Here is a 25,533-nt window from a genome sequence, read left to right as displayed (position 1 = left end):
CTCTTTCCACAGTTTTTGGGTGCCCATCTCGAAACACTGAAAGGAGCCTGGGGTTTGTTTATTTATTTGTTTGTTTGTTTCTTTGTTTTTACAGAAGATGGATGTTAATAATTTTTGCAAATCAAGTTCTCTTAGTCTGTAACAGGCTGTATACTTGTCCACTCAGAACTACCAGCTCCTCACAAAACTCTGAAGTAATTATGGCTTAAATTCTCATATAAAACAGTAGCATGGATTAAAGCCCCTGGTCAATTTTGTCCCTTAGGAAGCTCTGACTGCAGTCAAGTAATTGGACCCTCTTTACACTCTGTGCAGGTATATGTAACCACAAAAGGCATGATCCATAGAAGAATCATGGTTGCTAACTACAGAATCATTCTGCATCTGTTCAAGGTGCTTTGCTGGGCTGGGTCAGAGTATTCTGCTGTCTGTAGGGTGGAGTCCCTTACCTCCATTTCTATGAAGAGCCTGCTCTGTTACTTCAGTGGTTTGGAATAAGCATTCAGGCTTTTCTAAAGCTCTATACAACACACTTCTAGATGTTGGGGTGTAACTCTGACACTTTGGCGTATTTTCTCTCCATCACTGGTCTGTCTCTTGTGCTGGTGACCTATTCCAAATACTGTACCCATGCTCTTTCAGGAAGGAGGTTCAGTGCTGTAGCAACTACGTTTGGTGCACGGGGCAAAGCCTGCAGCGGCAGCCCATCCTCACCCTATGCACAGACCTGGGGGCCACATGCCCCCCTATGCTTGTCCAGGAGTGCACGCAGCAGCAGGAGCCCCCCTTCCCCCATCCCTGTGCCCCTCCAGCTGGGCAGCGCCTGTGGGTGCTGCTTCGCTTTGGCACCCAGGGTGGTCACCCTGCTTGCCCCTCCCTTGCTACAGCACTGAGGAGATGTATTAGTGTGTTTCACCAAAGGGCTTCATTACTTCAGACTTCTCCAAGTGCAATAGTTGCTCCTTTAAAATTATCCTAATCAAGTAGCCCATGCTTGGGGAGAGCTAGAAACTTTCCTCTCCAGAGCACCAGAAAATGTTGGGATACATGAAATATCTTTAGATAGACTCCTGAATGATGCCTGGAGCAGCCTCATTAGTTACCCTAGTATCGGGGACACTCTATAGGAGCTCAGTAGAATTTGCCCAATTTTACCAGCACTTAGCCTGGCTCTGCCTGCCAGTGAGAAAAGCAGTATGAAAAAGCAGTGTCCAGAAAATTACTCTCTTCCATGTCTGGCAACTGCAGCTGCAAGGCCTACTTGCTTTGGTAACTGAGAAGGCAATCTTGAAATGATCCAATCTTACAGCAGTGCAGCCACTTGGAGAATTATAGCATTGTTTCCAATCAAAACCTAATATATACATATATGATATTTTTTTACTCCACTGTTATGCATGATCTCATTCAGTGACATTTCGGCCTCAGTGATTGGTGATGGTGCTGAGTAATGTGTGAATCAGAGGGTAGACACAAATCCACTTGACTTGGGCACTGGCCTTAATGACGGGCTTGCAACTTGTTCACCTCAGCCTGTCATGGAGCCACCAGTAAACTCTAAATTAAACCAAATGGTTTCCAGGTACTGGATGCTCATAAGAGACTTTTTAAAACATTGTGTGGGGATTTAGTGCTTTGATTCTCGTTAAACTTAATGGATGTTGCGTGGCTAAAAAACTACGTGACTCATGGTTTGGGAATTTAGCCATCAGCACAAGTATTTTACATTCCATTTATTATTTCTTATACACCACCAGAAAGAGATGTAAGCATTGCTGTTTCCTTTACAGACTCACCAATAACATTGGGAAGTTGTTAACATCCATTATCTTTCACAATGGCATTTATTGTTTTATAGAACATTCAAAATACAATAGTTACATGCCATTTCCAGTTTGGTGCTGTTCAAAGACAACAAAGTGGCTTGTGCAACCTCAGGTAACAACTGCCTTGTGGAAGTATTTATGTAACAGCTGTACATAGAGGCCCTATTGTGCTCGGTGCTGTACAAACATAGGAAGGGAGTCCCTGCCCCAAGTAGCTCACTGCAGGTACATTTACGCATGCATTAATGTGCCTTTGCTACTGCACATTAAGTTTAGTACCTCTAATATGAGGCACTACATAGATGCACAGCAGTAGCAAAGGCGCATGGTCTTTTTGTGATGTTTAATGTGCAATAGGCTAATTCTACTACACATTAGCACAGCTTTTGCCAAGACGTGCTGATGAGCAGTAGAATTGTCTCATGTGGACACACCCAGTGTCAGGGTTTGTCTACACTGCCTCCATGCCACACACAGGAGTGCCACTGCAAAGCACACTTTGCCCTCTTTCTCCTGCTTTGCAGGTACTAGCTCCCTAAAATAAAGGAGTATGGACATCAAAAACCTGAAGGTTTTTGTTAGTCTTTCTGACTTAGACATTGACATTGGCATGTGCTCAGGGCTGCATGTGCCTTGTGAAGCAGCTACATAACTTCATTTCTGGCACACACACCGAATGGGAACAAGAGGGGATTCTTCCAGGTGCAGCAAAGAAATGGCGTAAGACAAAAGGTTTGTACGTGGGGGCAGGAATAACTTTCCCAAATTGTCCTAGCAGGCAAGTGGCATAGCTAGGCATAGACCTTGGATCTTGTGATTTCTGGGCTCTCTCCGATGCCTTACCTGGAATATGTTTTTAAACACTAGGCAAACATCAATTCAAACAATTTCACAACTCTTTCATAGTCACTTCCCACAACTGCTCTGACACTCAGATTTTTACAATGTGAATATTTGCAAAAAGAATCTGCAGTTTATTGCCAAAAGGAAATTAAAGACTTAATCCTACAACTACTTACAGATGTAAGGAATTTTATATTTGAGAATAGTCTGGGCACATTCTCACAATGTCCAAATCATTCTGTGGCCTTTGGAGGAGGATGTATACGCTCACTCCAACTTGTGCCTACAGAACCAGGGCTTTAAGGTAAAACTGAACTCAACAAATATAGGTCAGCCAAGACCAAAGCACAGAAGCTTCTTTAAAATTTGAGGATTGCAGTAGCTGCAAATTAATTACCAAAGTCTTCCTAGTGGGAACAAAAATATTCCCTCTCATAACCATACAAGCATAAATTCAACATCTATTAAATTAATCATTGGCAAGTCTTTCCACCTGTGGACCCAGAATTAATCACTGAAGATTAATTTATTTACTTGCAAATAAAACTTGAAAAATTAAAATAACCTCTGAGAGTTCATTACAGCATTGGTGAGGAACCTGATCCAAGCAAGCCAAGATCTGGCAAAGAAAACATGCTTAGACTGAGAGGAAGCACCATATATCTGTTCTTTGGTGATCCTTCTGTTGATTTAAGGAACTGCAGCTCCAGGAAAAAGCTCAATTTCTAACTAATCAAGAGAGAACTGCTGCAGCTTTGTGAACAAATGCAGGAAGAGAATTGTGGAAGATCCACTGAACTCCATGGAAATCAGGGGATATCACGCTCCCTTGGAAAACCTTATATAATTGTCATCTGAGATTAACTTTTACCCTGTCAAAGCAGCCAGTCTTCTGAAAATAAATGTGAATGCACCCCCACATCTCCATGGAATATGATTAATGAGCTGTAATAGACATAAATGGCAGGTCAGTGATGTTGATTGCCGGAAAGCAATTTGTTTTTAGCCCAGCTCTCTGAATAATGGTATACTTGTGGTGAACCCTGCTATGCAAAACGAATTACTTCAGGATAAATGCAATTGAACTAGAAGAGTGATAAGGAATTTGCTTTGAGGAAAGGACTTATTGATATCAGATTTATAAATGTCCAGGGGAAGAAACGATCATCGTCCTTTGACCAAGCATCTAAAGTAGTTTCAAGGCATCCTTGTGTAAAGGACAGATCTGTGCTGTCTGTCTGGAGCTTATCACAGAAGGCTGAGGCCTGGGGTAAAGGTAGCTCAAATGCATGGCAGCTGTACCATGCTGCTGTGGGGAGCTGCTGGAATGCAGAATAATATTGCAATTCCCCCTCCCTGCACCTGATCTGGCATCATAGGATTGGGCCTCATACTAGCATTTTCCTGTGAAGGAGCATGTTGTGGGGAGAAGGAAAGGATGGAGTTCTCTGTGCCCTGGGATTCAGATGCATCCTCATACAGGGAACTTTCCTTCACAAAGAAGTCTCTTCAGGTGGTATCCTGCCCTTCTGAGCAATGAAGACTGCTAGAGTCGCTGGAGCACTTGGCATGCCAGAGGATGGCAGTCTGCTGGAGGTGACAAGGCTATGTCCCAAACCACTGCAGAACTTCAGGTGGGAGTGGGGAAAAACACACAACTGTTCTAAAGGTACAGCAACTGCAGCTGTGGATGGGCTTCTCAGGAAGCCCCATGCCCTGGGCATCTCTGACAACCTGCTGCTTGGACAGGACATCTTCTTCCCCTGCCCAACAGTGTAGTTCAGAAACTCAGCTAGCTCTACACTCAGAATATTTAGGGGTTGATTCAAGTGTCCACAGCACCTATGGGCAGAGTGAGTGTGAGGAGTCATGGTGCATGCTGCATATAGCACTAGCCACCCCAACCAGGATGGAGCTGTTGGCCCAAGCACTTTTCTTACCCTTCATCCAAGAGAGCTGGGATAAAGTCCTGCTGGGGTGAAAAGGCTATAGCCAGAAATGGATGCCTGAGCTTACTGTATTTAACAGAATAAGCAGAATGAATCCCCTTCAACCAGAACCTAGCAAGAGTTTCCTTTCCAAAAGGCTGTTCGGCAGTGTAACACAGCAGGAACTGTAGAGAAGTCATTCTGAAAATCCTTGGTGTGTCTCTGACACTGCTGTATCCTTGAGCTTGCTTTGGATTTCTTTGTAAAAGGGGGCAAAATGGCTCTCTGAAAGTTGGGTGTGACAATTAAATTGATTGATTTTTCTCTTTTGATGATGCCCTTTATTCATGTACTGCCTGTTATGCTGTAGGGCAATGTTCTTATAACAGTGAAAATAAATGCAAGAGAAATTATTTTAAAATCCTAGGTTTTTTAAACCTTAGTTACCAATAAATTGATTTCATCTTAAGGACAAAGTAATTTTTATAACAAATTACTTTCCAAAGCTAATAGCTGGAGGATGATGCACGTGGACCAAATGAATTTAGCCATTTAGCCACCCACCTACTCTTAAAAGTCTGGCCCATAGAGCACTGACAGATGTTCAGCTTCCTGCTGTAACTTAAGGAGTTTCACGGGAAGCACTGTGAGTTACAGTGACCTCCCCCCACAAACCAACAGATGTTCTTCTGTTGGGTCCGAGGTGGGGAGGGGTCAAGTTCCACTTTGGAGCTGGCTGCATGTTTGCAGCCTCTCTTCCTTGCCTGCTGCAGGGCTGTCTTCAGGATGGGAGGGGAGGAAGCCTGGTCTGGGATTTGCCCAGCCTGTGCTGGGGGGTGGGAAGGGTGAACAGAAGCCTGCCAAGGTGGGGGAGACTCCAATCCACCCCCACCCTCAACACAGGCTGGGCAAACCCCAGATCAAGCTCCCTCCCTCCCATCCTGAAGACAGCATGGGGGGTGAGGAGGGGCAGGCCAGGGCTGCATGAGCCCAGCCCTGCTTCTGGGCAGGCAATGACAAAAGTTAATGAAGGTACTCTGCTTTGGAGCGCCTTCATCTGAACCCTCATGTAAGGAGGGTTCGTCACGTGATCAGGCACTTTTAAAGCACTCTGCAGTTGTACACTTGTCAGGGCATGGCTGTAGAGCATTTTCAGGGGGCCAATAGCACGACAAAACATCACTTCTGTCAGTTCACTGCTCTGGCAACCCATGAAAATTCCCTGCATTTCTATTGGACTACTAGCTTTTTTTCTATTAAAAAAGCAAAAGTCAATAGATTTCAGAACAAAAGCAAACAATATTAAATTGCTCATAACAAGATGCCCCCAGCTGCCTTTCCCCTGCTTTTGCAAACACCACCTTCTGAACTAGATGCACCTTCGGAGTTTAATGCTAACAGAACAGCTCAGCTTTCCCTTCTGTGTATTTAAAGTCACAGACACACAGATCCAGTTCTGCTGAGTGGCCTCAGCATCTCAGCCAGCTCAGGAGTTGTATCTACTAACAGCTGTAGTACAAAAAGTATTCTAGATTTGAGTTCTTTCAGTCCAAAGCACTTTCTCAAGTACAACATACACCCCTTCACCCACTCCTGTAATGGGCCATTTATTCAACAATACACAACAACACAGCTAAAAGGTCAGCAAGGGATGTGGAGAATGTTATGTTTCAGTGTTGGAGTTATGCAAGAGAAAAAATACTGAGCTAATGAGATAAGTCATGTGGCCTCTGGGGATATACGTTTGCAGGGGTCAACAAACACTAAATGTGGGTAAATGGCAAATGACTGAAAGGTACTTGCGTTCAGGGGCTTCAGCATGGGGAGGCTGAGGTAGGACTAAGCTAGCTCCCTAGGGACAGGAACTCCGTGTTTCTTTTTCCTTAGGATCCTTCTTCCATGGGATCAGTGTCCTCTCAGTCTGCCTCTAAGGAGAGCTGGGGGAGAAAGGCAAATCTACAGGAAAGCCAGGAGCAGTGCAGTGTGATCCAGTTCACTGTGCTAGGGTGAATGTGTATGACTGTGTACCAGGAAACCAAGCAGAAGTGTAACCTCAGGGCCCAGCAACTCTCAAGGTGCAAGTAAAGCAGCTTGAACAGAAGCTGCGGGAGAGCTGGTGAATTGACACCACACAACAAACTATGCCTTGAGGTATTCTGTGGATATCCTGGAGGGTTTCTGGAGACCTGTGAATGCAATGGTCCCTCAGACAAAGCGGCTGTAATTATGGTAGAAGTACTCTGGGGAGAAAACAGAGTCATTTCCTTTGTAAGGGATTCCAGGGACCTGTTGAGGAAGAGGGATAGTTGGAAGAGGTTAGATTACAACAAGAGATGTTGCCCTTGTTGTTCTTGCAGGCTTCTGTTTGAGAACAAGTTGCATGCCTGCCTGGCTGGTATCAAACACTGCGGAAAGTGCTTTGGTTGCTGCAGGATGAAGGACCTACATTTCAAAAGCAGAAGATTTTTAACCCACATTAATCACAAGCCTTTCCCTCTCCTTCCTTCCCCACGATGATGAAAGAGTTTGGGAGCTGGTAATTTTCTCAGGTAACACCCCTCTGTGGACAGGGGAAAATAAGTAAAAGTACTGTCCAAATTCTGCCCATAAACTAAGCTCCGTCTGGTTACAGTGTAACAATGAGATGCCGCTTACATGTAGACTTTGCAGAACGTTACATATTGTCCTCTTCCTCCTGGTTTATTTGGACCAGCAATTAAACAGTTTTGATTGTTAACTCTGAAACTTAATGATTAAGTCATTTCACCCTGCTGAGGGGATGTGGGGCTCTAAGGTCACTGCATCCATTAACATCTGGTTCATATTTTTGCAACCATAAAAGTTCAATAATCTTTTTTTTTTGTTAAGTTCTGAATACAACTGGCAATCACCAGGGAAAAGCAATGTTTTACTGAGCTGCTGCAAACCTGCTAGATACTACCCAGGAACTTGGAGATACTGCTGCTGAGATAAGCTTGTGGTGAAGCTTGTCTGAGACAAGGGTGGACTCACCAGTTTTCACTTTAATCTTCAGAGGAGGAGGATCAAGCAAAAGCTTAATTATCACAGTTTATAGCACATGAAGTGTAATACAGTACCTGCCTCATGGACAGTCCACATGTTGGAGCTATTTCTCTGCAAGAATATATCCCAAGCACATATGTGAGATGTGTGACTCAGACTTTTTGGTACAAAATGAGTCTTCTGCCTGTCTTGTGGCAGCCTGTTTTGTAAAACCACTTCCTTAATTTACTTTGTGTAGATGTCAGGGCTTAATCACTTGGTGTTGAAATCAGTCAGGGTTACAAGAAGCCATTCACCTTCTGCACTAGAACAGGCTGCATGAGAAGCATAAGGAAGAGGTTCATTTTTTCTTTGGGTCCACATGATTTTAGCCAGAATAATGTGCTGTCTCTGAGAATAAATGACACTATTTGGGCCAGACTTTTTGTGGAGCTCAGCACTAAACAGCTCCCACCAAGGCACCTAAATGAAATATCCAGATTTTTTATACCTCTCAGTTCCTGGGATTTTAAAAATAGAACCACTTCTCCCTCCTACCCTTTTCTTTGTGCAGTAAGATACACCCTTTTCTTTGTGCAGTATGCAGAACCCAGAAGTATATACTGATCAAGCTTGTCTCTATCTATCCTTCTTTCAAAGTCTGCTGAACTCCTGTGTAAGAACTGAAGCCTTATTTTTCACTGGTTCATATTACCCCCAGCAAGGCACAGGGATGTTAATTTACACATAAACTGCTTTTTACACAGTGCCAGAACTTATTAAGGTGGTTTTGGTAAGTAAGACCTGGCAAACATTAGGGGACACACATTTTTATTCTTCTAAGGGGACTTTTAGGGGGCCTGCACCTCTACTAAGGGCATCCATTGCAAATACAGAAGGACCATCCTTCATGCTCAAGTATACTCTGACCTCTTCTCCATGTGTTCAAAAATAATATAAGGTGAAAAGAGTGTGGGGTAAAGGGATGCTGGAGATTAACATAGGCCTGGTCCCATATGGCAAAAAACATTTTTCCCACGCATGCTTGGTTTGGGTGCAGAGGTCAAGCTGATGGACGGGCGGTGAGGTAGGTAGGAACTTTGTCCAGAAAAGCTTGGTGATTCCAAGCTGCCACAAGCCTCAGAAGGCAGTAGGAGCTTGTGCTGGGGAGTAAGCAGTAAGAGAGCTGTAAGCCAGCTCCCTGCCCGTGTCCCTGCCCTAGTGCAAATTTAGAGGAACAGGCCCACCCTGGGGAGCTTGCTGTTGCACATACAGACGAAGGTAGGAAGGCCTTAAGAAACCCAGAGTGGAGAGAAATCGTTTTGTAACACTGGCTCTAAAAATTTCAATGAACCACTTCTTGCAAGCATTATGAAAAGAGCCCTTCAGGAGGGACTTGGGCAAGGATTATGAGGTTCAGGGTTAACTGTGCTGGCTCCAGTGAACAGCTGAGAGTGAAAGAAGGATTAATTTCCCAGGCTGTTAAACTGCAATACTGCTGGTCCTGCATTATTCAAACAATGCTCTCACTGGAGTAAACTGAGCTTGGTGATAGCCTGGCAGAGGTATAGGCCTGTATTTTGCAACTGGGTGTGCAAGATCTAAGCTATACTACCAGGCTTTCAGCTAGCAGCTGGCTGGAGAACTTCACATGGTCCATCCCATTTTCTAATAGTGTGTGGGTAACCAAGTTTTTCCTCCCTTGACTTCAGTGTGATTTCTGCTGTGGACTCTGAGAATAAAGCTGGGCCAATGGTAAGCTCTACTGGAAACAGCACCTTCCTGTATGTAGGCATAGCTTAACAGCCTGGCATGCTTGATGTGAAGTGCCCATGGCTTGGTCATGTGTTGGAAGCCAACCTTAATTGTTCTAAACCTTGTTCCTAATTTAAGAAAAGTGACTACAGGCTTTTGGGGTTAGGACTCTGTCTTCACCTGTACTGGGAGGCATCTAGCATTTTGATGGGCTTTGTAAAAGGTTGAAAATAGTTTATTTACCATTGTTGTATAGCCAAATCAAACATGATCGAGAGACACTGCGCTTTCCTGTTATACAGGGAGATAATGCACTCCTCCCCAAACTCTCAGACACCAATGTTCCATGTGGCTCTGTCCTAAGAGTGAGCACCTGCAATTGTCTTTCCATGAACGGGCTGGATCTCACCTTTTCCCTTTTAAGACATGCTGCCAGAGAAGGTGATGGTGCTGCCAACCCAGCTTCAGCATTGTTCTGTTTTTACTAAAATGTACTAGCACCTATGCTGCATTGCCCTCTGGTTTAAAGTGACAGTTTCTGCTTCATCATGCTTGGGTTCTGGGGAGACTTGTGTGCTCTATGCAATTAGACAGATGCCACTTATTTGTTATGGAACACCATAGACCAATTCTGAAAAGGGAAAATGTATCAGCACAAAAAACTGGCAGATGCAGAGGAAGACATGATGGGTGGAGGGATTCCATTGAATGGGAATGAAGAAATATCTGTCTCCATCAGGGCATGTAAGAACTCCATACTGCTATTAAAGAAATCGAGGAAAGTTCATATCTGGGTGTCTAATATTAGGCTTCTAAATACATATTTAGATACCTAAATTTAAAGAGGTTCGACTCTTCCCAGAAGAGTTGAGCACCCCAGGTTCTTACTGGTTGTAACCATTTAGCCAGGGTCTTTAATAAATTTCAGCTAGACAAGGCCCTGATTTGTGTTTCAACATAACAGATCCTTAGGAATCTCTCCCTCCCAGAAACACTGGTACGCAATGTACTTTCAGTAAACAACATTCTATTCAGAATCACTGCTTTATTCCATACGCTCTTCAGGGGGAGTAATGTGGCTTCTTTGACATTTATAAAGCACCACCTAAGTTCATGGCACTGAATCTTTGTTTTGTCATTTAATCATTATCCTCTATCTCTGGATGTCCTCTCAGCTTAAATAAAAATGTGGGTCTTAAGCTAGGGCACTACTGTTGTGGTGGTGTTCTCTGTTATTTATAAGGATCACAAAGAATGCAGGCATATTCTCTGCCAACTAGATCCTGCCACAGAATGAAATTCCAGGATAGATCAGATGAAACAGAAGCTTTTTGTTGTAGATCCACTATTTTTCTGATGGATCAGCCATTTTTTAGCACAATGCATAGCATATGTATCATGACAAATGTAATGTGTGTCCAGGGCCCTAGTAATCCATGAACTCATACAGGAATTAGGCTGAGATGGGACTTGAGGGTTCTAAGGGATGTGTCCCATCTCTCCAGAGATTACTGCGACCATCAAATTAGTTGCTATTCTAGGGTGGAAACAGCCACCCTTCCTGCTGGAGCTGCACCACTGCGCAACAGACAGAATCATGGATGCAGAAGAAAATAAAGCAAGAACAATTATGACTTTCTGTAGCCTCCTGGTTAACGCTACCAGGCAAAGGGGGAACCTTGGGTTCTGGTCCCTGCTTACGGGACTAACATATTATGAAATGCATGAACAATCTAGGGAGCAAAACCCTGGGCTCCCTTCCCCTCCCAACAGCCCAAAAATCACTGGTTTAGAGCATCACCTGGCCTCTCTTCCTGGCTCAATGAACCTTTCCTTCCTGCACCAGGGCACAAGATGAACAGGAGGCTCCCACAGCCAAGTCTCCCAGTCCTTGGACGAGTGCTCTAACCACTGCAGCTACTATCAGATGGAATGACAGCACCATCACCTCTGGCAACCTGCCTGACAAGGGAAATGGTAAGATCAGATCTGCTCATGGAATGACCTGCCCTTAGGACAGATCCACTTTCCACATGGCCAGAGGCATACAACCTTGAATCTGACACTCAAGCTCCAGAGTGGGTTTTACATGCTTTGCATGGTGTGGAGTTTTGAATTGTGCTGAAGTGCTGATTCTCCCCAGATGCCGCAAACAGAGCCTGGATGACTACCACTGCATCCACTCAGAGGCCTGGACACCCAGAAATCGGGTACTGCAGCATCTAATTTGTCAGCACCCAAGTCTTCAACTGGAAATGGCAATGGAAAGGTCAAAGGCATTGTAGGTCTTTACGGAGCCTGAATCGCCCCAACTCAAAAAATGAGACCATAAACAGCAAAAAGCAGCTAAGCACAAAACAAGGCCACTTGTCCTTCCATCTCCCATGTCTCCTTAAAGTCATTCGTTAACCCCCAACTTATTCATTACAGGCACTAAATGCAATTTTGCCATTACTAAAAAAAATGCACGAAAACAAAGGCTTAAATCAAAGCGACAGAGTGATTTCTGCTGCCGTTGGCACTGGGTGGCAGAGAGGACGCCTCCCGGAGGGGTGGCTGCTGTAGTGCTGCTGTGTTACGGGTGGCGATGCGGGAGCTACTGGGACATTTATCGTGCACAGGCCTCATCTGCGAGCACGTTCCTGAAGGTGCCCAAGACGGCGGAGGAAGAGCTCGTGGTAAGCAGCGACCTGTACCACCATGGGCTCACGGGGCCCTGACTCCAACCCAGTCCAGAGCGTGTTCGGACACGGCCCACGCGCAATGCACCCGCGCTCAGAGCCATGCAGGGCAGAGGGGCCGGGGCTGAGGATGGGGCGACCCCCATTTCACAGGCTGGGGGAGCCTGAGGGCCTGCCTGCAGACCTCCCGAACCCTGGCTCTAGTCTCCACTGGAAGTCATGGCTCTGCCCCAGCGCCTTGCAGCCCCGGACAGGTGCGCACCGGTTCCTGCTGTCTGGGGCTTTTAAGAAAGGGGACGTGTGCTGCAAGCCCTGCCCCAGCATGAGGGAAACCCTCATTTCCAGCCGGCGGCCCGCCAGCCCCGGGAGCGCTGACACCGGGTTGCCTTTCACCTACTTCGCCGCTTCTGCGGGGTAACTAGGGTTCAAGCGCCGGCACCCACTGCGCCTGCGCGGCGGCTGCAGCTGCAGCCTTCAAGCCGCCTCTGCTCCTCATTCCCCCGCCCGCAGGCAGCCTCCCTTTCCATGCTGGCCCGAGGTCCCTGGGTAGACCACCCCTCCCATGCAACACAGTGCCCCCCTCCACGCAAAACAGAGCAAGTTTCTTCAGGGATGCCCCCCCCACACACACACTAAAATGCCACCCAAAGCGCGGGAGAAAAAAGGCGGGTGTCCCGGCCAGCAGGTGATGGCCCGTGGGGGCATCCGTGGCTCCCGCCAAGGCACAAAGGGATCCGTAACGCGTTCGTTCTTCCAGTCTTTCCCGCACCACCCTGGAAAAGTTAGGCTCAGGCTCGCTCAGATACGGCTCGTGCTTGCTCATCGCAGATGTTGGCAAGAAAGCAGCCTGTTTTCTCTGCAAGCTCAGCCCGCGCGGGGTTACTCTCGGTCAACTCGGGTGTTGTGCTGCCGGCTGTAGAGGAAAAGGTGGTTGTGTTGTGCGCGTTCGGCCTTCCTTTCTGTGCTGAGATTTTAGTTTCCTTTCAAATGCCATGGCCGCTCCCCTCCCTTGCAGCTCTCAAAGTGGTTTTTATGGGTCTCCGCGGTGTGAACGAGCCTTCGGTGGTGCGCACGTCCTGTACCCGTGCCGTAAGGCGGTTAGCGTGGCAGAGTTACCTCTCCCAGGAATTTTGGTCTTGTTTAAAGAATAGCAGCTAGAAAGAGACTTCTGAAGCCCCCTTAGCCCAGCACCCAAGCATTGCTTCTGAGCTGGCAGTAAAGAATGGACATAGTCGTAGTTCAATAAAAGGAGGCCTCTGTTTGCAGTCTTTTCTGTAGGGAAGCAACGTTCCTTACAGTTCCACCGGGATGGAACAAAATTAAAAACACCATGTTGGAGAGGGGAAGCCTGGCAATTTGTTAAAAAGCACAACAAAATGAGCAAGGAGTACAGTGATTAAGCCCAGATCTGTGGGCCTCTCAACTGGTCTGGATTTTGTGATAAGGGCTAAATTCACACTTTGGGTAAGTGGGTTGAACTCCACCGACTCTGAATTTGGCCTCCGGGGACATTATATAAAACTTAATCCTGTAGTTATTGCAGAGACAAATCAATTACCTGCCCTTTCAAGAAGGGCCCTACCTACGCTGCAGCTGAAGCACTGTTGTTCAGTGATGCAGGTCCAACAAGGCTCAAGGGCGAACAAGGTGTGGACAGGACCCAGCTGGCCTATAATTTGGTTAATGACATAGACTGCCTTCACAGAAATGCTATTTGATCCTCATTAGGAGTGCAGTTTCCATAATTTCCTTTGAAATGATTTTAATACTAGTAAAGATCTGAAGGAAACCAGAAAACTAGTGAGATTAGTTCTGCAGAAATGATTTGTGCTTGTGGTATTCATAAAAAAACAAGGGTTTTCTTTTTCTTTGTACATAGCATAGAAAAGAGACACCAGAACTTTAGCTGTCATTAAGTATCTATTAAAAAGATGAAAGAAACTGCTTTTCTTCAGGACTGCATGTTGCTCATAATTCAGCTACTCATTGTTACATAATTTGTATGGTCCTGCATCTCTGCTGCAAAGCAATGTAAAAATAACTACCAAAGACATTTGGAAAAACTGTTCCCACATCTTTTTCACTAGGTATTTTGAGAGACAATTGTCTTTCTCTCAAAGTACCTAGTGATTTGCTCTGGAAGGCCATGTTTCTGTGGGGGGGTTCCCCCTCTTGTGGGCTTTCTTTCTTTCTTTCATTGGAAACCCAATCCATTGTCTGGACACAGACTCTATCTTGAGTCTTTCAGGTTCCTCAACAAAGCTGTTTACCAGATATTCCTATAATATACAAAAACATCAATATAATGAAGGAAAATATAGGCTTCATATATAAGGCTCAAACTCCTTAAATGAGACCATAAACAGTAAAAAGCAGCTAAGTACAAAACAAAGCTGTTTGTCTTTCTGTTTCCCATGTCCCCTTAAGAGATGAAGTAATTCGTTAAGCCCCAACTTATTACAGGCACTAAATTAAATTTTGCTATTTGTCACCCTCAAAAGCTTTGAAGCTATGTTGCCATAACATTTCTTCCTCCTGTTTTGATGATTTTTTCCACCTACATTTGCTGTCTTTCACTGCAGGGTATTTAAGGCAAACAGCACAGTTGTTGTTTACAAAACATTTAATTATCTAGGGTCTTTTTACATATGACAGTGGTTCCATTGACTTCATAAACACACAAGAAAATGTTGCAAGGAGCCTATTATATTACAACTGAGGTAATGTACATTAGAAAAAAAGTATACTTTTTTAAAAGAGTTTATACAACTCTCTCTTGATAGTTCACTTCCTTTAGTTACTGTGAATAACTCTCTGTCAACAGGAACTGATACTGGTGTTACTTCATGAGGCTGGATTTTGTGATGGCATACACAATTTAAAGTTCAAGTCCTGAATCTCATGATGGAAGGGGGGAGAGGTGTGAGAGGCGTAAACTTTCAGGTGGACTTCAGGAATTTCACTGAATGTTCAGTAACTTGCTTATACTGTTCATTAATACATTGTACAATTTTTCCCTTGCCAGAACTATAGCACAGCTCAGTTGATCTTGAGGAGCACAATGTGCAAACCAATGTGCTGTGTATCAAACTGAACTCTTTAACTTTGAGAACTATACTGTGTGTGCACATCAGCATGTGCATGCATGCAAGCAAAATTTCCCCCGACTTCAAGAACAGTGCTGCAATCAATATGGATTTTTTTTAAACACTATTACAGCTGTACCTTAAAAAAATCAGGGCTTATCCCTCAGGCTGTAAAGTCTGTGAGATATACCATATTTTCTCACATGTACCATGTCCCCCAGATATACCTCACACCTTTTTTTTAAGAGGCAGAATGAAAAAAAAAATCCTTGCAGACACCAAGTAGTAGCAGCTAGGGAGCTGAGCCTGCTGCCAGCCCCGTGTGTCAGATGAAGCCTGTGGACTGACCCAGTAAACCAGGTCTGATCCCATATGCTAGGTCCAGGGCCACATGTTGGGTCCAACCCAGCATGTCAAGCCCAAGCCCAGGTAAGCTCCGGACCACAGGCTGGGTCTGCCTGAGCATGTCAAGTCTTCTCCACATGAGAAACCTGGCCCCATATGCCAGCTCCAAGGCCATGTGCTATTATGACCTGGTGCAGTGAGTCTGACCCGACATGCCAGTTCCAGGGCCACGTGCTAAGTCTAACCCCACACAATGAATTTAACTCCACTTGTGATTTCTGGGGTCATATGTTAGGTCTGACTTGATACACTGAGTCTGATCCCACACGCCAGGTCTGACCCCATGCCAGCTTCAGGGCCAAATAGTGGGCCCAGCCCTGCATGCCAGGTCCGACTCAACATGCTGGCCCTAGCCATGGACTGATCAAGGGCACCAGCCCAATCTAGCATGTGGAGTCACATCGTATGGCTGAGGGATTCCCTACAGGTTTGAAAATTTGGTGTCAAGGGAGTAGTGGCAATGTTAATTGCCATGACCCCCAAAACTGCAGCAATTAATCCTGCCACCACTCCCCTACCACCACATTTCCAGACCCATGGGCAACCAGTCTTCTCACCTCTAGCGTACACCACAAGTTTCACCAGCTCATTTTGATGGAAAAGGTGCTGGTTATATGTATAAGACAAATGTCAATGGGATCAGGGTCTGAGTGAGATACGATTGCTGGCTTATTTCTGGAAAGAGAAATACTATATGAAACTGCTTGACAATGTCCCTGGACATAAACATGCAGGCTGCAGTCCTGAAAGTACAAATGCCCTGGCAGACTTCCATTGGCTTAAATGGGGTTCTGCCATTGTACTAGGCTGCTAACAGAGCCAATGTGTTACAGGATATAGAGTCCCAAATTGAAATAAGGGGCCTTAAAAGATGCAGTAACTAGAGCTGGTTGGGAAATGGCTTGTACTTTCCTGAAAAACTGTAACAAACTCTACTTTCCCTTGAAAAATTTCCTTGACATTTCTTGAGCTTTCAATAAAAATATGGAGACTGAAATTTCAGTACAACTCCAAAGCAAAAAACCCAAACAAAATCACCACTGTGATTTGGATGCTCTACAGAAAAACTGAACATTTGCAGTGAAAACGGACTGGGTTTTTTTTCTATTTTGTCATAAATACACTTTCCAAAGAAAATCAGACATGTTCATCAAAAGCCCAAACTACCATATTATGGACAATAGATAGGCATACTGGGGTGATTAAAAAATAAAGGATTTATGCTTTTTCTTCATTTGGTCCGATTTCAACCATTGTTATAGCTGTGCTGGTATAGCTACACAACTTTGATTTGCATACATACACTAAAGAGTTGTGCTGGTTTATTTATCCCTCTAACAGACACTGATGGTGAAAATAAGCAAAAATCCCCACTACAGACAGGGATTTCTAATTTTTCCAGATTTACAAGTTTAAAGTAGATCCCCTCCTTATTTTCTGCGATGCATTTGCAAATATACTCTGCTTATCCCTTTGTCACAGGATGGGATGCTACATTAAAACATCAGCATGCATCAGTGCAATTTGTGGGTCACATTTTCCAGGGTCCTTGAAAAAGCAACTGTAAAATTGGTAAGTGTATGCAACATGGACAATTGTATGGTTTAGATGAGAACTAGGACAAACTGCTGGAAGTCATTGTTTCATCTTTAATACATTTATTTCATGTCCATCTGAAACACTAGGAAAGAATGAGAACTGACTGAGAGCAAGAAATGCCCCCAGGCATTGCGCATCGTCCAAAGCTGCATGTTTGAGCAGGCAGTTTTTTTGCTGTTGAGCTAATGAACAAGAAAAAATGATTCTTAGCAAATAATTGTGCAAAGAGATAGTTCAATCCTGAGTGATTTTTGGCATTCTTCTGTATTTATTAGGCAACCATGTCTGAAAATGGGCCTCAGGTCCCTTGGGAAGTTTTACAGAAAAACACATGGGTAGGAATCAAGTTAATGAAGAAGTTGCAACTTTAAGACAAAAGCAGTGAAAGGGAACTGCTGGTTCTCCCAAGAGGAGGGCTATATGCAACAGCTGAATTCACCAGTTAAGAAATAGGAGTCCTAGTCAGGTGGCCTAGCTCTGTACATCAAGAGCTAAGTTTTGGATTGTGGGGTCTGAAGACAGAATTGTGGGAAGCTTAAAAAGATGGTGGTTATGCATGAGTCAGTCAGAGCTGTGCTAAGCTTGTCTTAACTAGATGAATCTGAAGAAGCAGTTTGGGGCTTTTCCCATTATTCTTAATCATGAAGGCATTGACTCTTTGTAGCTGCTGGGGGTATAGGTAATGCCAGGAAGCAAGGTCATGTTGCATCCTACCTGTCAGAATCCATGTGGGTTTTTATTTCAGTAGCAATTATAGGAATAATTATATTAATTAATGGGTTTTTTTGCATTCCTAATACAAAAGCACTCTTCAGTTTTAGCCTGACAAATCCATTCACTAGTCAACCCCAAGCCTTCAACATTTGCTAATCTTGTCTTATAGAACACTTTCTTCCCGTAGGTAAATGGAACAAAAGCAATTAGCTTGCTTCATTGCTCGGGTCCCTGCAGAATCCACTCTGTTTGGCAAGTATTGGAAGCATTTCCAGTTACTCACTTTCAGTACAAAAGCTGTTAAAAGCAGATCGTAATGTAAAATTGTTTTTTTCGGTTTTGTGTTTTGGGGGGGGGGATTCTGCTCTGCTTGTGCTTAATATAAAACCCATGTGGCTTTGCCGGGACAGTACACTCTGTGCTGTGCTCTGGGAACTGTAGTGCGCCAGCAGCTGAGGTCTGTATAGAAAAGAATTGGAAGACCTACAGTTCCCAACATGCCTGGCAGTAGCTCTGCCTGTAAAGAGTTCTGCTTGTCCCACAGTTTAAAAGGGCAATTACAGAGTAGGAAAAGAGCTAAGACAGTTACAGAGCAAATAAAAGCCATTGTAAACAACAGCTGACTAGGTGACGACACTGACTGATATTTAAACAGAAAGGGTGTTGCGCCTTTTCCATAAGAGGAGAGTGTTCCCAAAGATATTTTTAAGCTAACTTAAAGTACTTGTCATACATGTCTTAATGCCTCCAACAAAAGCTAGAAGAGAAGCAGGTACAGACATGGCTGTTCACTGTAAACCTACCCTCTAGCACTCTTCTGGTTATGTATTGTGTACAGATTTCAACTTGTGCATGACTTTCTGGGCAGCTGCAATCAGACCTTGCTGCTGGGTAATTCATACCAGATGGAGAACTCGGGCAGCTGCCTCCCATTTAAATTTGCATGGAAGTTCTAGAATTGCCAGAGCCTAGACTGTGGGAATGCAAATCTTCATTGGTCACACCTGGCAGCTGGGTGATCCCACAAAGTTTATTTCTCAACATGCAGTGATAGTTTAAGCTTAAACGGCAGGCCCCATGAGGAATGTGATGATGCCATTATCAAAATGGCTGCATAACTTTGTATTCTTGTAGAACTGGATAATTCTCCATTTCGTATAGGTGTTCTCATGAACATGAGCTTTCAGTAAGAAATATTAAATCAGACTTATCTACACCTAAGAGTTGTAGTGATGTAAAAAGATGCATACTTAGACTGATTTCAAAGAGTCCATGACAGTAGCCTAGCTAGGAATGGAACTTGGGGTGGGCCCAAACTTTTGGTGAATGTGTAATGACTAAAGATCTGATGTCACAGCAAATCATTTATACTGTAAATGATTTAAACTAGTTCAAATTTGACTGAGACTAGGAGTTAACCCAGTAAGTTCTGTCTTACCTATAAAACCTGTATCTGTTGCCCTGGTCCACTCACAAGGGGTTGCCCTAACATAATTAAGATTGTGAATAGATTCTATTAATTCAGTACAACTTCAGCGTGTTGACAAAACCCCAGTTTTTGAGATAAGTGCACAGATTACCTTTTAAAATGTGAACAGTGCAAGAACACCTGAGTTTGAAGGCTGCCTGAAACAGTGTCTTGGAGAAAAGTGTGAATTATTTCTATTTAGCTGCATTGGGTATTAACACTGTGACCCAACAGCATTTCCCTTATTGGTGCATTGCAGACCACATATTGTTGTATCAATAGGTTTGTCTATACAAGATTTCATAGATTTCATAGACATTAGGGCTGGAAGGGACCTTGCAAGATCATTGGGTCCAGCCCCTGCCCAAGATCAGATCACCCCCACAAGATAAGCACCCAAGCATTGGAAGTCCCCACCAAGAACAGCCTGGTGGCCCACCAGTTTATTTTAAGGTCTGATTTTAACTTGATTTAGTTAAATATTCATGTAGCCTGATGTACCAGTTTACTTAAGCTAAAGCCAAACTTAGTTTGGTTTAACTAAAGTTGGTTACATTCAATTGAAATGACTCTCTCTTGTGCTGCCATCAGAGCAGTTATAAAAATGTATGCACTAATTTAATTGATTGGTTGAAAAATCATCTTAAGCTTCCTTGATATAAGTTAGGCCTTGTGCACATGCAGAAGGGAAAAAAAACATTCTTCACACCCAAATATGGCAGTACTACCTGCAGTGAAATAATAACACAATAATGCATATGTCTACAACTCTTCCCATCTGAAGAGTTCATTCATTTAGCTTAATTCAATTACTTTGACCTCTTCATAGAAAGCAGTACCTCAAAAAATGTTTCAGAAGCTGAAGGCTAAGACAGCAAATGATGGCTAGACTGGAGCAGATAACTCCCCTGTATTTGAGGATGCTCTCAAATTCACTCCCCAAATGCCTCCCTAAATATTCTTCTTCAGCGTGTGAGTGGGACTTGCCTTTCAGCCTCCATCTACAGAAAGCCCTTCCTTTTGTTCCTGTCCCAGGAAGGGGAGAAATGGGGAAAAAAGATAATGGTGATGTCAGATAAGGACAGAGAAAGGGAGAAGTGAGAGGAAGATCAAATGTGAGTGAGATACAAGGAGAGTCAGATGAAGAAAGCAAAGCTTTTTGGGAAAAGTGTAAGTGGAAAGAGAAATGAACTGTAAGGAATAATCTAGTCTGTAGGACACATGGAAAAACAATAATGCCAGAAGGTACAGGATGGCGAGGGGTAAAGAGGAAGAGGCATAGGACCTAAGAATGCCTTAATTTTCCCTTTGAAAGTTTGACATTCATGCTAATGACCATCTCACCCACACAGGATGAACTGGTGGATCCAGTCCCAGTTACTTCTGTACCAGCACCTACATCACAAAAACCCTTTCATTAAGATTAGAAACAACTGACGTATCTCTGTTGGCAATATCAGCCAGACCTACTCGCAAAGTTATATTGATATGACAGCAGATGGGATTGTTTTCATGCTAGTTTTGTTAAAACAGGGCAGCTCTGGGTAGTCATTCTTATATTGAATTAAATCTAGTTTATATCTCTTGACCTTGCTGGCTTGGTCTATATATAATCTGTAGTGATTTAATTGTGTCAGAGCTTTGCCCCCCAATAGTTACAATTATGCAACCCATAAGTACAATAATGTAAAGGTGCTCTATAGCCTACTTCCCTTCTTATTCATAGATAATTAATATTAGTCCAGGCCCCTTCATACCAGTATAACTCAATTCATGTTAGGGGCCTTAGCAGACATTAATTTTAGCATTAAATGGGATCTGAAGAATTTTATCCCAGACCCCAAAAAATCATGTTCCCTGCCATGCCAGACATTCAAGATGTGGTATTGCAGGATGTGTGATTTTTGGGATCTGAGATAAAATTCTTCAGATTCCATCACACACCTGGCTCTAAAGTTATGCAATGCAGCCCAGCATCAGAGGCTGATTCCTGATGTCAGGCTGCATGGAAAAGCTTTAAAGGTCTCCGCATGCAGTCCTTATGCTGGGCTGTCCCTCCCGCAGCTTTAACATGTCACAAATTCATATTAAAGCCCTATGCAAACACTAAATGTGAAATATCTTTCTGGCTGGTTCTCCATTGTTATTGCATGATAAATTGGTTGACCATATGACATGTTACAATTTATCGCACAATTAACATGTTAATCACATGAAAGTGTAATGGCTAAAATGGACCCAGAGGTTTGTATTGCCTTAAGTGTAACTGGATTGGACTTGATAGCTCTAGAAGCCCCTTCCAGTCGTCTGTTTCTGTGTTGCTGTACCAGTATAGTTAATTGGCAAGTCTTGAGAAATGTACTCTGCAGGCTAGGTTTGAAGTATTAGTATCTGGGCTCAGCAACAACTCATGGTGTAACCGTTTTCTAAATAAAAAGATGACTCCTGATAATTGATTACAGTGCCCTTTATGAAATTATAGAACATACTGTATGTTGCTCAAGGACTTTCTGATTCCCTGATACTCATTAACCCTTAATCTCATTTGGCCACTGGATTATGCAGCATGGTGCAATCTGTGTTAATGATGACAGGTGGTGCTAAGAATGATGCCTCTGTTTAAGGCTGCCCATAACTTTCCCTTGTGAGACTTTTCGCAGTTGCTTGCAACATTGCTAAATTTTGACTGCTCAGGCTGAAATTTCCCAGGCAGAATGTTGGCCTCAGGGTTAATTTTTTGGAAAGTTGCTGTTGAAAATGGTTCAACCATTTCTGGGACCAAGAGCTAACTTGCAGACATTCTTAAATGGATGCAGTGGAACTAAGGGGAGCTATTCTTTAAATACATCATGTGCTATAAAATATTAAATAATCTGAACATTCAGATCCTAAACATATCAAACTGGACATCAAGAACCAGGAGGCAGTTTGAACCTTCATCTCTCTGTCTCAGTTTTTCATCTGTATAACTGGATAATGTCAACCTATCACCAAACAGGTATTTTGTAAACATTCACTAATTACAGTTTGTGAACAACTCACTCCATAGTGATGAGCAACATAGAAAAGCCCAGGGGGAAACTAATGATTTTGGAATCTGGATAATGTTTAGTGATTTCAGTATAGAACTACTCAATGAATATAAGGAGAAAACAAGCTGTTGACCCTCATGGGCAAAAGCTTCCCAGCCTCAGCCAAGAATGAGGCAGGGTTAAAAAGAACATGTGGTTGGTTGTATGACCAGTAAAGGCCATCGTAATGGTAGTGAATTAAATCTGGGGTAGCAACCTTAATTCTGAACTTTTAAGTGCTTGAGTTGGCAGCCTTAATGTTCTTCCACCGTAGCTTTGTGTGTTGTTTATTATTATTATTAGGTTACCGTCCCAGACTGTCACCAGTGTTAAAAAAGGCTTTTGGCCAGGCTATCCAGGAAGGCTCAGAATAGTTTATTTTTAATGGTATTTGCAGAAAAAAAATCTTATTTTTTCAGAACTCATGATTTGATACGCTAAGCTTTCAGCTCATTGAAATGAAGCAGTGGTAGATGTGGATTAAGTAGGCAGGTATTATGCAATCTTCTATTTCAACAGTTCTGGAATCCCTTCCTGCAATTTACTTGATATTCTAGCTCTGGACTATTCCTATACAAAGACTCACTAGGAACTTGCCTGAGCAGAAACTAACTTAGTTTGCAGTGACAGCCTCTATTTGGGAAGTTAATACAGAGTATCTATTGCACTATCAATTTGCATTTTTAGCCTACAGAGTGCTGATTTCCTGATGCAGGCAAGTCCTCAGTCATGCTGCATCATCCCCAGTTGGGTGTTGATCTTCTAAGATGTGTCAATGCTCATTAGTAATTGGGTTAAGGCCATTTAATACATGCAGAGTGCAAATTAGAATCTGGAGCCTCAATTTTGAAGTGATGAGTGTTTGGATACACAATTTAAGACCCTGTAAAGGGCCACACATTTTCAAAAGCGCTGAAAGCCTCCTTCCAAAGGTAGCCCCAGATCCATGTGGCAAGTCAGATACCACAAACCTAAGGGGTTCCAAATAACTAGTAACTTTGTAAAAACTTAGGCCTGCCCTTCCAGCTGCCAAGAGACAGCATTCTCACCCTGAACCATTGTATATTGTGGATTGCACACTGGGGTCCCTTTTGGCAAAGGTATAATAGCTCATTGACACAAAAATCCAGTTACCTGTTTTCATTTTTACAGTCTCTAGCACTGTTATGATGTGCCTAACTGTGTGAGGTACCAGTTCCTGGGTGGAGTCAATAAATTATATGTTTGCTATGATCCTTCCACTTACAACACATAGTTCTATGTTCCAGTATCTATTTACAAGTTCCTTTCTTTCCCCTTTGTGCCCAGATAAGAGCTGTTATTTTCTTTAAAACATCCTAATAAAAATTAGGTTGCAACTTTTAACGGTCGTAACAATGAGAAAATGTAATTGTCTATGGCTATTGAATAGAGTGAACAAAGATTCTTCTAGTTTTAGTGACTAACACTAAAGGCATATGATTCTGGATCTAGCGGTCAGTCCCCACTACTGTGTAGGCAGGATGTGTGACCTAAATTACCGTACTATAAGTTGCAGCATGACCTAGCTCACTAGCCTCTAGCTACCTAGAAGAGATCTAAGCCATGTCTTCAGCTGTTGCAAGTTAGCCTCCTTCAATTGAATTGGATAAGCCTGTGATAACTTGCATCAGCTGAGGATCTGGCTCCAGGAGCTTTCACCTGGTTCATAGACCAGCTGATGGGGCTATCAGGGGGAAGGAACCCTTCTGGAAAGACCACCAAGAATTGTGTGTGTGAGGAGATGGTGGGATGTGAGTAAGGGTTTTTGCCTGTGAATAATATATAGGAAGAGAATAGAGGCTATGTCCCTCTATCCACAAAAGATCATTTTTCCTGCTCCAGTGGGAAGATTTTTGGTACTTCTGTCTGCATTGTACTTGTCTTGTGGATAAATGCAAAAGGGATGGTTCAGTGTTAACTGCTGGCAAAGACAAATAAAAAACAAACCCAAATGCTACAAGCAATTAGGTCAGATCCTCAAATGGTGTCAATTGTTACATCTTCTTTGACATCAAGCAAATGGGGACTTGACTTATCTGCCTTTGATAATTGTATAAAGCTCTTCAAACTGGATTTGGTATGAGCCCTGAGTATAAGCTACGGAGAGACTTTTAGTGTTGGATCTCCAGCCTTCATTTGTCTCAGCGTTGCTACAGCTGTATATGACACTATGTTTTTCTGTTGGTCCCAGTAAAGGGTAGGAGACAGTTCTTTCCTTATTTGTAGAAATTGGGGGCCCTGATTATTTGGTGTGACTGCCTTGAGCTCATTAGGGGTATTCTAGCAGAGACCTGGGAAAATAGTGGGTTTTTTTCCAGTTAGCTGAAGAAGAATTCTTCACCTTTCATCATGGATGTGTATAGTGGGGACATGCACAGGGTTCCTTATGGTCTGATTGAACTGACTTAAAAAAAAAAAAAAATACAGGGATTGAATCCCATCTTCAAGAAGGATCTGCAGTCCTCAGTATTCCTCTGCAGGGACAATCTGCTGTTCTGTGTTTATACAGGACCTAACATAACAGCTTGGATGGCCTCTGGGAACCACTGGAATACAAGTGATTTAATAACCATTCTTTTAATGCAATACAGTAGGAAGATGTGTGACTATGATAGTGGGACACTGTATTGGTGATGGCATCAAAAGTAGGGTTTTTTGATGTATTGCTTGAAATCCAAGCCCACTTACCCAGTCTATTTTGATGCTCCATTATATTCATTTCTAACTTTCTAGATGTACACTGTTGTAAGTTAGTTTCTGCATCTTAAAAGAAAAAGTTGATGACAGCTGTTTACATACAGCTATCCCTATGACCCTACAGGATTTTAGAATCAAAACAAAGCCTAGCAACTGTCAGCATCATTGCAGCAAAAGCACAGGGGACTGCAATTGAAAGACCATGAGTTTAATTTCTAACTGACTGTGAATCAGTGCTAAAAACAGAAATCTAGAAAGACTCTGGTTGTTGAGATTGGTGTTTTCAAAAATATATGCATGCAAAACTTGCACGATTGTGGGAATGAATAATTCGAACGAATAACTTGTTATGCCTATGTATGGTCACATCTGAAGAAAGAAACCTGAATTTGACTGTGCTTGCTGTCTGCTGTAGAATCAGACCCACTCTTTCCCG

This window comes from Alligator sinensis, unplaced genomic scaffold (genome assembly GCF_000455745.1).
Source record: "Alligator sinensis unplaced genomic scaffold, ASM45574v1 scaffold560_1, whole genome shotgun sequence".
Taxonomy (NCBI): Eukaryota; Metazoa; Chordata; order Crocodylia; family Alligatoridae; genus Alligator; species Alligator sinensis.
Note: the sequence above shows the minus strand (reverse complement) of the source record.